The sequence below is a fragment of the Bos indicus x Bos taurus genome, chromosome 1 (assembly GCF_003369695.1).
Source record: "Bos indicus x Bos taurus breed Angus x Brahman F1 hybrid chromosome 1, Bos_hybrid_MaternalHap_v2.0, whole genome shotgun sequence".
NCBI lineage: Eukaryota > Metazoa > Chordata > Mammalia > Artiodactyla > Bovidae > Bos > Bos indicus x Bos taurus.
In genome coordinates, this window is record NC_040076.1 from 10,789,865 (window position 1) to 10,802,296 (window position 12,432).

The following is a 12,432-nucleotide window of genomic DNA, read 5'->3' on the forward strand; positions in this document are numbered from 1 at the left end:
TGTATAAACTCGAACCCAAAACAATAAAGTAAATGGCAACGGGATCGTACGTATCAGTAATTACCTTAAATGTAAATGGGTTGAATGCCCCAACCAAAAGCCAAAGACTGGCTGAATGGATACAAAAACAAGACCCCTACATATGTTGTCTACAAGAGACCCACCTCAAAACAGGGGACACATACAGACTGAAAGTGAAGGGCTGGAAAAGGATTTTCCATGCAAATAGGGACCAAAAGAAAGCAGGAGTAGCAATACTTATATCACATAAAATAGACTTTAAAACAAAGGCTGTGAAAAGAGACAAAGAAGGTCACTACCTAATGATCAAAGGATCAATCCAAGAAGAAGATATAACAATTATAAATATATATGCACCCAACACGGGAGCGCGGCAATATGTAAGACAAATGCTAACAAGTATGAAAGGAGAAATTAACAATAACACAATAATAGTGGGAGACTTTAATACCCCACTCACACCTATGGATAGATCAACTAAACAGAAAATTAACAAGGAAACACAAACGTTAAATGATACAATAGACCAGTTAGACCTAACTGATATCTATAGGACATTTCATCCCAAAACAATGAATTTTACCTTTTTCTCAAGCGCACATGGAACCTTCTCCAGGATAGATCACATCCTGGGCCATAAATCTAGCCTTGGTAAATTCAAAAAAATAGAAATCATTCCAAGCATCTTTTCTGACCACAATGCAGTAAGATTAGATCTCAATTACAGGAGAAAAACTATTAAAAATTCCAACATATGGAGGCTGAACAACATGCTGCTGAATAACCAACAAATCACAGAAGAAATCAAAAAAGAAATCAAAATTTGCATAGAAACTAATGAAAATGAAAACACAACAACTCAAAACCTGTGGGACACTTTAAAAGCAGTCCTAAGGGGAAAGTTCATAGCAATACAGGCATACCTCAAGAAACAAGAAAAAAGTCAAATAAATAACCTAACCCTACACCTAAAGCAACTAGAAAAGGAAGAAATGAAGAACCCCAGGGTTAGTAGAAGGAAAGAAATCTTAAAAATTAGGGCAGAAATAAATGCAAAAGAAACAAAAGAGACCATGACAAAAATCAACAAAGCCAAAAGCTGGTTCTTTGAAAGGATAAATAAAATTGACAAACCATTAGCCAGACTCATCAAGAAACAAAGGGAGAAAAATCAAATCAATAAAATTAGAAATGAAAATGGAGAGATCACAACAGACAACACAGAAATACAAAGGATCATAAGAGACTACTGTCAACAATTATATGCCAATAAAATGGACAACGTGGAAGAAATGGACAAATTCTTAGAAAAGTACAACTTTCCAAAACTCGACCAGGAAGAAATAGAAAATCTTAACAGACCCATCACAAGCACGGGAATTGAAACTGTAATCAAAAATCTTCCAGCAAACAAAAGCCCAGGTCCAGACGGCTTCACAGCTGAATTCTACCAAAAATTTAGAGAAGAGCTAACACCTATCCTGCTCAAACTCTTCCAGAAAATTGCAGAGGAAGGTAAACTTCCAAACTCGTTCTATGAGGCCACCATCACCCTAATACCAAAACCTGACAAAGATCCCACAAAAAAAGAAAACTACAGGCCAATATCACTGATGAACATAGATGCAAAAATCCTTAACAAAATTCTAGCAATCAGAATCCAACAATACATTAAAAAGATCATACACCATGACCAAGTGGACTTTATCCCAGGGATGCAAGGATTCTTCAATATCCGCAAATCAATCAATGTTATACACCACATTAACAAATTGAAAAATAAAAGCCATATGATTATCTCAATAGATGCAGAGAAAGCCTTTGACAAAATTCAACATCCATTTATGATAAGAACTCTCCAGAAAGCAGGAATAGAAGGAACATACCTCAACATGATAAAAGCTATATATGACAAACCCACAGCAAACATTATCCTCAATGGTGAAAAATTGAAAGCATTTCCTCTAAAGTCAGGAACAAGACAAGGGTGCCCACTTTCACCATTCCTATTCAACATAGTTTTGGAAGTTTTGGCCACAGCAATCAGAGCAGAAAAAGAAATAAAAGGAATCCAAATTGGAAAAGAAGAAGTAAAACTCTCACTGTTTGCAGATGACATGATCCTCTACATAGAAAACCCTAAAGACTCCACCAGAAAATTACTAGAACTAATCAATGACTATAGTAAAGTTGCAGGATATAAAATCAACACACAGAAATCCCTTGCATTCCTATACACTAATAATGAGAAAACTGAAAGAGAAATTAAGGAAACAATTCCATTCACCATTGCAACGGAAAGAATAAAATACTTAGGAATATATCTACCTAAAGAAACTAAAGACCTATATATAGAAAACTATAAAACACTGGTGAAAGAAATCAAAGAGGACACTAATAGATGGAGAAATATGCCATGTTCATGGATTGGAAGAATCAATATAGTGAAAATGAGTATACTACCCAAAGCAATTTATAGATTCAATGCAATCCCTATCAAGCTACCAATGGTATTCTTCACAGAGCTAGAACAAATAATTTCACAATTTGTATGGAAATACAAAAAACCTCGAATTGCCAAAGCTATCTTGAGAAAGAAGAATGGAACTGGAGGAATCAACCTACCTGACTTCAGACTATATTACAAAGCCACAGTTATCAAGACAGTATGGTACTGGCACAAAGACAGAAATATTGATCAATGGAACAAAATAGAAAGCCCAGAGATAAATCCATGCACATATGGACACCGTATCTTTGACAAAGGAGGCAAGAATATACAATGGATTAAAGACAATCTCTTTAGCAAGTGGTGCTGGGAAAACTGGTCAACCACTTGTAAAAGAATGAAACTAGAACACTTTCTAACACCATACACAAAAATAAACTCAAAATGGATTAAAGATCTCAACGTAAGACCAGAAACTGTAAAACTCCTAGAGGAGAACATAGGCAAAACACTCTCCGACATACATCACAGCAGGATCCTCTATGACCCACCTCCCAGAATATTGGAAATAAAAGCAAAAATAAACAAATGAGACTTAATTAAACTTAAAAGCTTCTGCACATCAAAGGAAACTATTAGCAAGGTGAAAAGGCACCCTTCAGAATGGGAGAAAATAATAGCAAATGAAGCAACGGACAAACAACTAATCTCAAAAATATACAAGCAACTCCTACAGCTCAACTCCAGAAAAATAAATGACCCAATCAAAAAATGGGCCAAAGAACTAAATAGACATTTCTCCAAAGAAGACATACAGATGGCTAACAAACACATGAAAAGATGCTCAACATCACTCATTATCAGAGAAATGCGAATCAAAACCACTATGAGGTACCATTTCACGCCAGTCAGAATGGCTGCGATCCAAAAGTCTACAAGCAATAAATGCTGGAGAGGGTGTGGAGAAAAGGGAACCCTCTTACACTGTTGGTGGGAATGCAAACTAGTACAGCCACTATGGAGAATAGTGTGGAGATTCCTTAAAAAACTGGAAATAGAACTGCCTTATGATCCAGCAATCCCACTGCTGGGCATACACACTGAGGAAACCAGAAGGGAAAGAGACACGTGTACCCCAATGTTCATCGCAGCACTGTTTATAATAGCCAGGACATGGAAGCAACCTAGATGTCCATCAGCAGATGAATGGATAAGAAAGCAGTGGTATATATACACAATGGAGTGTTACTCAGCCATTAAAAAGAATACATTTGAATCAGTTCTAATGAGATGGATAAAATTGGAACCTATTATACAGAGTGAAGTAAGCCAGAAAGAAAAACATCAGTACAGTATACTAACACATATATATGGAATTTAGAAAGATGGTAACAATAACCCTGTGTATGAGACAGCAAAAGAGACACGGATGTATAGATCAGTCTTATGGACTCTGTGGGAGAGGGAGAGGGTGGGGAGATTTGGGAGAATAGCATTGAAACATGTATAATATCATGTATGAAACGAGTCGCCAGTCCAGGTTCGATGCATGATACTGGATGCTTGGGGCTGGTGCACTGTGACGACCCAGAGGGAGGGTGTGGGGGGGGAGGAGGGAGGAGGGTTCAGGATGGGGAACGTGGGTATACCTGTGGCGGATTCATTTCGGTATTTGGCAAAACTAATACAATATTGTAAAGTTAAAAAAAAAAAAAAAAAAGAGGCTCTTTAGTTCTTCTTCACTTTCTGCCATAAGGGTGGTGTCATCTGTATATCTGAGGTTATTGATATTTCTCCCAGCAATCTTGATTTCAGCTTGTGCTTCATACAGCCCAGCATTTCTCATAATGTACTCTGCATATAAGTTAAATAAGCAGGGTGACAATATACAGCCTTGATGATGTACTCCTTTCCCAATTTGGAGCCAGTCTATTCAATGTCCAGTTCTAACTGTTGCTTCTTGACCTGCATACAGATTTCTCAGGAGGCAGGTCAGGTGGTCTGATATTCCCATCTCTTAAAGAATTCTCTACAGTTTGTTGTGATACACATGGTCAAAGGCTTTGGCGTAGTCAATAAAATAAAAGTAAGTTTTTTTCTGAACTCTTTTGCTTTTTTGATGATCCAACAAATGTTGGCAATTTGATCTCTGGTTCCTCTGCCTTTTCTAAATCCAGCATGAGTATCTGTAAGTTCATGGTTTGTGTAGTTTTGAAGCCTAACTTGGAGAACTTTGAGCACTACTTTGCTAGTGTGTGATATTCAAGCTGGTTTTAGAAAAGGCAGAGGAACCAGAGATCAAATTGCCAACATCTGCTGGATCATTGAAAAAGCAAGAGAGTTCCAGAAAAACATCTATTTCTGCTTTATTGACTATGCCAAAGCCTTTGACTGTGTGGATCACAATAAACTGTGGAAAATTCTGAAGGAGATGGGAATACCAGACCACCACACCTGCCTCCTGAGAAATCTGTATGCAGGTCAGGAAGAACAGTTAGAACTGGACATGAAACAACAGACTTGTTCCAAATAGGAAAAGAGTACATCAAGGCTGTATATCATCACCCTGCTTATTTAACTTCTATGCAGAGTACATCATGAGAAACGCTGGGCTGGAAGAAGCACAAGCTGTAATCGAGATTGCTGGGAGAAATATCAATAACCTCAGATATGCAGATGACACCACCCTTATGGAAGAAAGTGAAAAGGAAGTAAAAGGCCTCTTAATGAAATTGAAAGAGGAGAGTGAAAAAATTGGCTTAAAGCTCAACATTCAAAAAACGAGGATCATGGCATCTCGTCCCATCACTTCATGGGAAATAGATGGGGAAACAGTAGAACAGTGTCAGACTTTATTTTTGGGAGCTCCAAAATCACTGCAGATGGTGACTGCAGCCATGAAATTAAAAGACGCTTACTCCTTGGAAGAAAAGTTATGACCAACCCAGACAGCATATTAAAAAGCAAAGACATTACTTTGCCAACAAAGGTCTGTCTAGTCAAGGCTATGGTTTTTCCAGTGGTCATGTATGGATATGAGAGTTGGACTGTGAAGAAAGCTGAGCACTGAAGAATTGATGCTTTTGAACTGTGGTGTTGGAGAAGACTCTTGAGAGTCCCTTGGACTGCAAGGAGATCCAACCAATCCATCCTAAAGGAGATCAGTCCTGGGTGTTCATTGGAAGGACTGATGCTGAAGCTGAAACTCCAATAGTTTGGCCACCTCATGCGAAGAATTGACTCATTGGAAAAGACCCTGATGCTGGGAGGGATTGGGGGCAGGAGGAGAAGGGGTGACAGAGGATGAGATGGCTGATGGCATCACCGACTCAATGGACGTGAGTTTGAGTGAACTCCGGGAGTTGGTGATGGACAGGAAGGCCTGGCGTGCTGTGATTCATGGGGTCACAAAGAATCAGACATGATTGAGTGACTGAACTGAACTGAGATGACTGAAACTGTGCAGTAGTTTGAGCATTCTTTGTCATTGCTTTTCTTTGAGGTTGGAATGAAAACTGACCTTTTCCAGTTCTGTGGCCACTACTGAGTTTTCCAAATTTGCTGGCATATTGAGTGGAGCACTTTCAGTGCATCCTCTTTTAGGATTTGAAAAAGCTCAACTGGAATTCCATCACCTCCACTGCCTTTGTTTGTAGTGATGCTTCCTAAGGTCCACTTGACTTCACATTCCAGGATGTCTGGTTCTAGGTGAGTGATCACACCATTGTCGTTATGTGGGTCATGAAGATCTTTTTTGTACAGTTCTTCTGTGTATTCTTGCCACCTCTTCTTAATAGCTTCTGCTTCTGTTAGGTGTATACCATTTCTGTCCTTTATTGTGCCCATCTTTGCATGAAATGTTCCCTTGGTAGCTCTAATTTTTTTTGAAGGGATCTCTAGTCTTTCTCATTCTATTGTTTTCCTCTATTTCTTTGCATTGATCACTTAGGAAGGCTTTCTTATCTCTCCTTGCTATTCTTTGGGACTCTGCATTCAGATGGGTATATCTTTCCTTTTCTCCTTTGCCTTTAGCTTCCCTTCTTTTCTCAGCTAATTGTAAGGCCTCCCCAGACAACCATTCTGCCTTTTTGCATTTCTTTTTCTTGGGGATGGTTTTGGTCACCACTCCCTGTACAATGTCACAAACCTCCGTCCATAGTTCTTCAGGCACTCTGTCTGTCAGATTGAATCCCTTAAATCTATTGGTCACTTCCACTGTACAATCATAAGGGATTTGATTTAGGTCATACCTGAATAGTCTAGTGGTTTTCCCTACTTTCTTCAATTTAAGTCTTAATTTGGCTATAAGGAGTTCATGATCTGTGCCACGGTCAGATTCCAGTCTTGTTTTTGCTGACTGTATAGAGCTTCTCCATCTTTGACTGCAAAGAATATAATCAATCTGATTTTGGTATTGACCATCTGGTGATGTCCAAGTGTAGAGTCCTCCTCTTGTGTTGTTGGAAGAGGGTGTTTGCTATGACCAGTGTGTTCTCTTGACAAAAGTATATCAGCCTTTGCCCTGCTTCATTCTGTACTCCAAGGGCAAATGTGCCTGTTACTGCAGGTATCTCTTGACTTCCTACTTTTGCATTCCAGTCCCCTATAATGAAAAGGACATCTTTTTGGGGTATTAGTTCTAGAAGGTCTTGTAGGTCTTCATAGAACCATTCGATTTCACAGAACTTAGGCTTAATGGTTGGGGCATAGACTTGGATTACTGTGATATTGAATGATTTGCCTTGGAAATGAATAGAGATCATTCTGTCATTTTTGAGATTGCATCCAAGTACTGCATTTCAGACTCTTTTGTTGACTATGATGGCTACTCCATTTCTTCTAAGGGATTCTTGCCCATAATAGTAGATATAATGGTCATCTGAGTTCCCTTCACCCATTCCAGTCCATTTTAGTTTACTGATTCCTAAAGTGGAAACAGTGTCAGACTATTTTTTTGGGCTCCAAAATCACTGCAGATGGTGACTGCAGCCATGAAATTAAAAGACGCTTACTCCTTGGAAGAAAAGTTATGACCAACCTAGATAGCATATTGAAAAGCAGAGACATTATTTTGCCAACAAAGGTCCATCTAGTCAAGGCTATGGTTTTTCCAGTGGTCATGTATGAATGTGAGAGTTGGACTGTGAAGAAAGCTGAGTGCCGAAGAATTGATGCCTCTGAACTGTGGTGCTGGAGAAGACTCTTGAGAGTCCCTTGGACTGCAAGGAGATCCAACCGGGCCATTCTAAAGGAGATCAGCACTGGGTGTTCTTTGGAAGGAATGGTGCTAAAGCTGAAACTCCAGTACTTTAGCCACCTCATGCGAAGAGTTAACTCATTGGAAAAGACTCTGATGCTGGGAGGGATTGGGGGCAGGAGGAGAAGGGGACGACAGAGGATGAGATGGCTGGATGGCATTACCGACTTGATGGACGTGAGTTTGAGTAAACTCCGGGAGTTGGTGATGGACAGGGAGGCCTGGAGTGCTGTGATTCATGGGGTCGCAAAGAATTGGACACGACTGAGTGACTGAACTGAACTGAAAGTGTCAATATTCATTCTTGCCATCTCCTGTTTGACCACTTTCAATTTGCCTTGATTCATGGACCTAACATTCCAGGTTCTTATGAAATATTGCTCTTTACAGTATCAGACTTTACTTCCAACACCGGTCACATCCACACCTGGATGTTGTTTTGCTTTGGCTCCATCTCTTCATTCTTTCTGGAGCTACTTCTCCACTTATCTCCCGTAGCCTACTGGGCACCTACTGACCTGGGAGTTCATCTTTTAGTGTCCTATCTTTTTGCCTTTTCATAGTGTTCTTGGAGTTCTCAGGGCAAGAATACTGAAGTGTTTTGCCATTCTCTTCTCCGGTGGACCATGTTTTGTCAGAACTCTCCACCATCCATCTTGGGTTCCATGGCTCATGGTTTCATTGAATTAGACAGGCTGTGGTCCATGTGATCAGTTTGGTTAGTTTCTGTTTTGTGGTTTTCATTCTGTCTGCCCTCTGGTGGATAAGAGGCTTATGGAAGCTTCCTGATGGGAGAAACTGACTGAGGGGGAAACTGGGTCTTGTTCTGGAGGTCCAGGCCATGCTCAGTAAATCTTAACTTCAATTTTCTGTTGATGGGTGGGGCTGTGTTCTCTCCCTGTTGTTTGACCTGAGGCCAAACTATGATGCAGGTAATGAAAATAATGTCGACCTCCATCAAAAGGTCCCATGCATGCACTGCTGCACTCAGTGCCCCCAACCCTGCAGCAGGCCACCACTGATCCACACTTCTGCCAGAGACTCCTGGACACTCCCGGGAAAGTCTGGGTCAGTCTCTCGTGGGGGTCACTGCTCCTTTCTCCTGGGTCCTGGTGTGCACAAGGTTCTGTTTGTGCCCTCCAAGAGTCTGTTTCCCCAGTCCTGTGTAAGTTCTGGTGGCTCTGTGTTGGGGTTAATGGCGACCTCTTCCAGAGAGCTTATGCCATACCCAGGTCTGCTGCACCCAGAGCCCCTGCCCCTGCAGCAGACTGCTGACCCGTCCCTCCAGGGGAGACACTCACACACAGTTCTGGTTCAGTCTTTGTGGGGTCTCTGAGTCCTGGTGCACACAAGGTTTGTTTGAGCCCTCTGAGCATCTCTGGCAGATATGGGGTTTGATTCTAAACTCTATTTTGCCCCTCCTACCATCTTGCTGGGGCTTCTCCTTTACCCTTGGAGGTGGGGTATCTTTTTCTGGTGGGATCCAACATTCTTCTGTCAACAGTTGTTCAGCAGCAAGTTGTAATTTTGGAGTTCTCATAGGAGAAGATTAGTGCAGAATCCTTCTATCCAGCCCTAGGAAAGAAGAAATATTATTTCAATTTTCTTAAATTTATCAACATTTTTTTAAATTGAAGATTAAATAAAAATATTTAGTTGGCCAGATCTTAGTTGCTGCACACGAGATCTTTAGTTGTGCATGCAAATTCTTAGTTATAAAATGTGAGATCTCGTTCCTAACCAGTGATCAAACCCAGTCCCCCTGTACTGGGAGCATGGAATCTTAGCCACTGGACCACCAGCAAAGTCCCTATCAACATTTTTGAGGACTATCATATATAAAATGACATTTTTGTTTACATTCCATATGTCCTTGGTAGATATTTCAAACTGCTTGTGTTCAGAATTTCCACTGAAATGATCATCTCTATTCAATTCCCATAAAACAACTCTCATACCAAGAAAGCCACCTTGGACTTTTATATATTTTTAAGTAGGTTCATAAAAAATATGTCCCTTCCCTTTTTGCAGAGAGAAAGAGCAATAAATATATTTAATATCATACACAGAAGTGTGAACATAAAGTGAACTTCAGACATACTGATTCGTTTTCACTCTTATGGACACATCACATATAATTAAATTTAATCTGGGGTTACCATTAAAAGTGAACCTGCTTGCTTGCTCCAACTCTGTCTCCTACACTTAGGCTCTCTGGGTTTCCTGCTCTCACTGTTAAATTCAAGTCCCCACATGGACTCTTGCTTCAAGCCAGGGGCCTGTGGCTTGAAATGATTCCTAATGTTTGGAATCATTCATCCTCACAACACAGTGATTCCTCCAGATTAGATGAAATAACTGTCACTTCAACCGAATCCTGCCTTAAATGAGAATTTGTGTTAACCCATATACTTTTATTTGAGCTTTGAATAGCTTTCACTCCATTACCAGTCACACATTTAAATTAGGGAAAGAAAGATTGCTAAAAATTAAATTAAACCTAGATAATGAACTACACTCATATAAATAGCTTTTAAAAAGTCCTTTACTTCAACGCTGGCCCTAAACATAGCTAGAATAAGTAACTCTGATGTATGTGGTGTTACTTAGAGTGCTGTCTCATGGCTGCCTTTTGCTTTCTTTCCATGTTCTGGACTGTTAATAATAGTTAATGCTTCTGTGGTACTTATCGGCCTCTGTTCTCCACCCCTCCTCTATCAAAACAACTTTAATATCTTGGAATAAACTCAGTTCTCATAAAGTGCCACCTACATCACTCACACCCACTCTCCAGGTGGAATTGTTTTCATTATCTTTTTTCTAGTGGACTCTTGTCCTTGGTAGGGTGTCCACTATTCAAAATCCCACAAGAAGACAGAATCTCTATTCTTCTAGAGAATGCATGCATGAGGACTAAGTTGCTTCAGTCGTGTCCAACTCTTTGCAACCCTATGGACTGCAGCCCACCAGGCTCCTCTGTCCATGGGATTCTCCAGGCAAGAATACCAGAGTGGGTTGCCATTTCCTTCCCCAGGGCATCTTCCTGATCCAGGGATCGAACCAGCGTCTCTTATGTCTCCTGCATTGGTAGGCAGATTCTTTACCACTAGCACCACCTAGAATAAATCTTCCTAAATTTCACTAATGAATGCTTCTTTCCCCTTGTGCCTTAGTACTGTTAACTCCTTAATTAATGAATTTTCCATTTCATTTATTAGAAATTATATATCTCTGTCCAGTTTCTAGTACTTGATCACTAAACTTCCCTCATAATAAAATTCCATCTCTTGCAAGGCAGGTATCTAACTGCTATAGTTGAATTTTAAGGGCTATATTACAAACAGATCATTCTTCCTAAAATTAGTTAAGACTCAATTTGTATAGAAGAATAAATTAATTCCATGAAATCAGATGTTATATTAAAATGTTTTTCAGAACATTTATTATGTAATTAGAAGATGATTAAACTTAAATTCAGAAGCTTAAAGGAAAGTTTTTTTTAATGGAATACTTTTAAAGTAACACTCTAAAAGAAGACATTGAAATCAACAATCAGAAAATGCAAATATAAGTAACAGCATATATTACTGGAAGTTCTCCCAGAGATTTTTAGGTATAATAATTTTATATTTTAGACATAATAATTTTAGACATAATAATTTTTAGACATAATAATTTTCTGAAATAGGTGTATATAATAGAAGCAATTGAACTTCCCAGGTGGCAGAGTGGTAAAGAATCCACCTGCCAACCAGGAGATGCAGGTTTGATCCCTGGGATGGAAAGATCTTCTGGAGAAGGAAATGGCAACCCACTCCCATTATTCTTGCCTGGGAAGTCCCATGGACAGAGAAGACTGGAGGGTTATATTCCGTGGGTTTGCAGAGTCTGATACTAAGTAACTGAGACTGAGCACACCCACGTAGAAGCAATTAATTAGTTGCAGGTTTCTAAAGTTATAAAAAGAAGGCTTTTAATCTCTGTCTCTTGTGTATTTTAAGGTATCAGTAGGTGACAGGTACCCGGGTCACCTGTTTAACCCTTCTTTCAGCTCACATAAGTTTGTGTCTCAGCTATCCAAGGTTAACTTCTCCTCCCAAGTTTCCTATTTTGTATTTCAAATGTTATTTTGAAAATTAAATGAATTTGGAGGACTTCCTTCACTCCCCTACCCCTTTGATAAAGGGAGCTCTTTAGATGGACTGCTTGATTTGAATGAAGTAGAATAGAAACAAGTACTTTCATTTACTGGAAAGGCTTAATATTTTTGGCATTTGAAGTGGCTTCGGGCTTGCATCTGCTATAATGTTTGTGATTTTTCCTTTGGATTTTACAGCAATATTTGTATAGGTTTAGTTTAGTTCTCTCATTAGGAGCCTGGTATTCCAGGCGCTGGATGAACTGAGGTCTGCAAACATCCCCGACACAGTCAGGTTCCTGTTGACTAATTCTGTGATCATCAAGAACAGCCTCTGTGTCCTTGTGGCCAAAGGCAGCAGCGCAGGCTCCGCTGGGAGTTGACAGTGTGGTTTCTGATGATAGACTTGGTCTCAGTGGATGGGGAGAGGACCCAGCAGGCCTCTGGTCACACCCTCACAGACTCTGGTGATGGTGGGAGATGAGAATGTGAACTGAGGGTCTGTGGGCGTTCTGAATGTCTGAATGACTCACAGGGGAGACGGGCATTCACAGGACCTTGAAACAC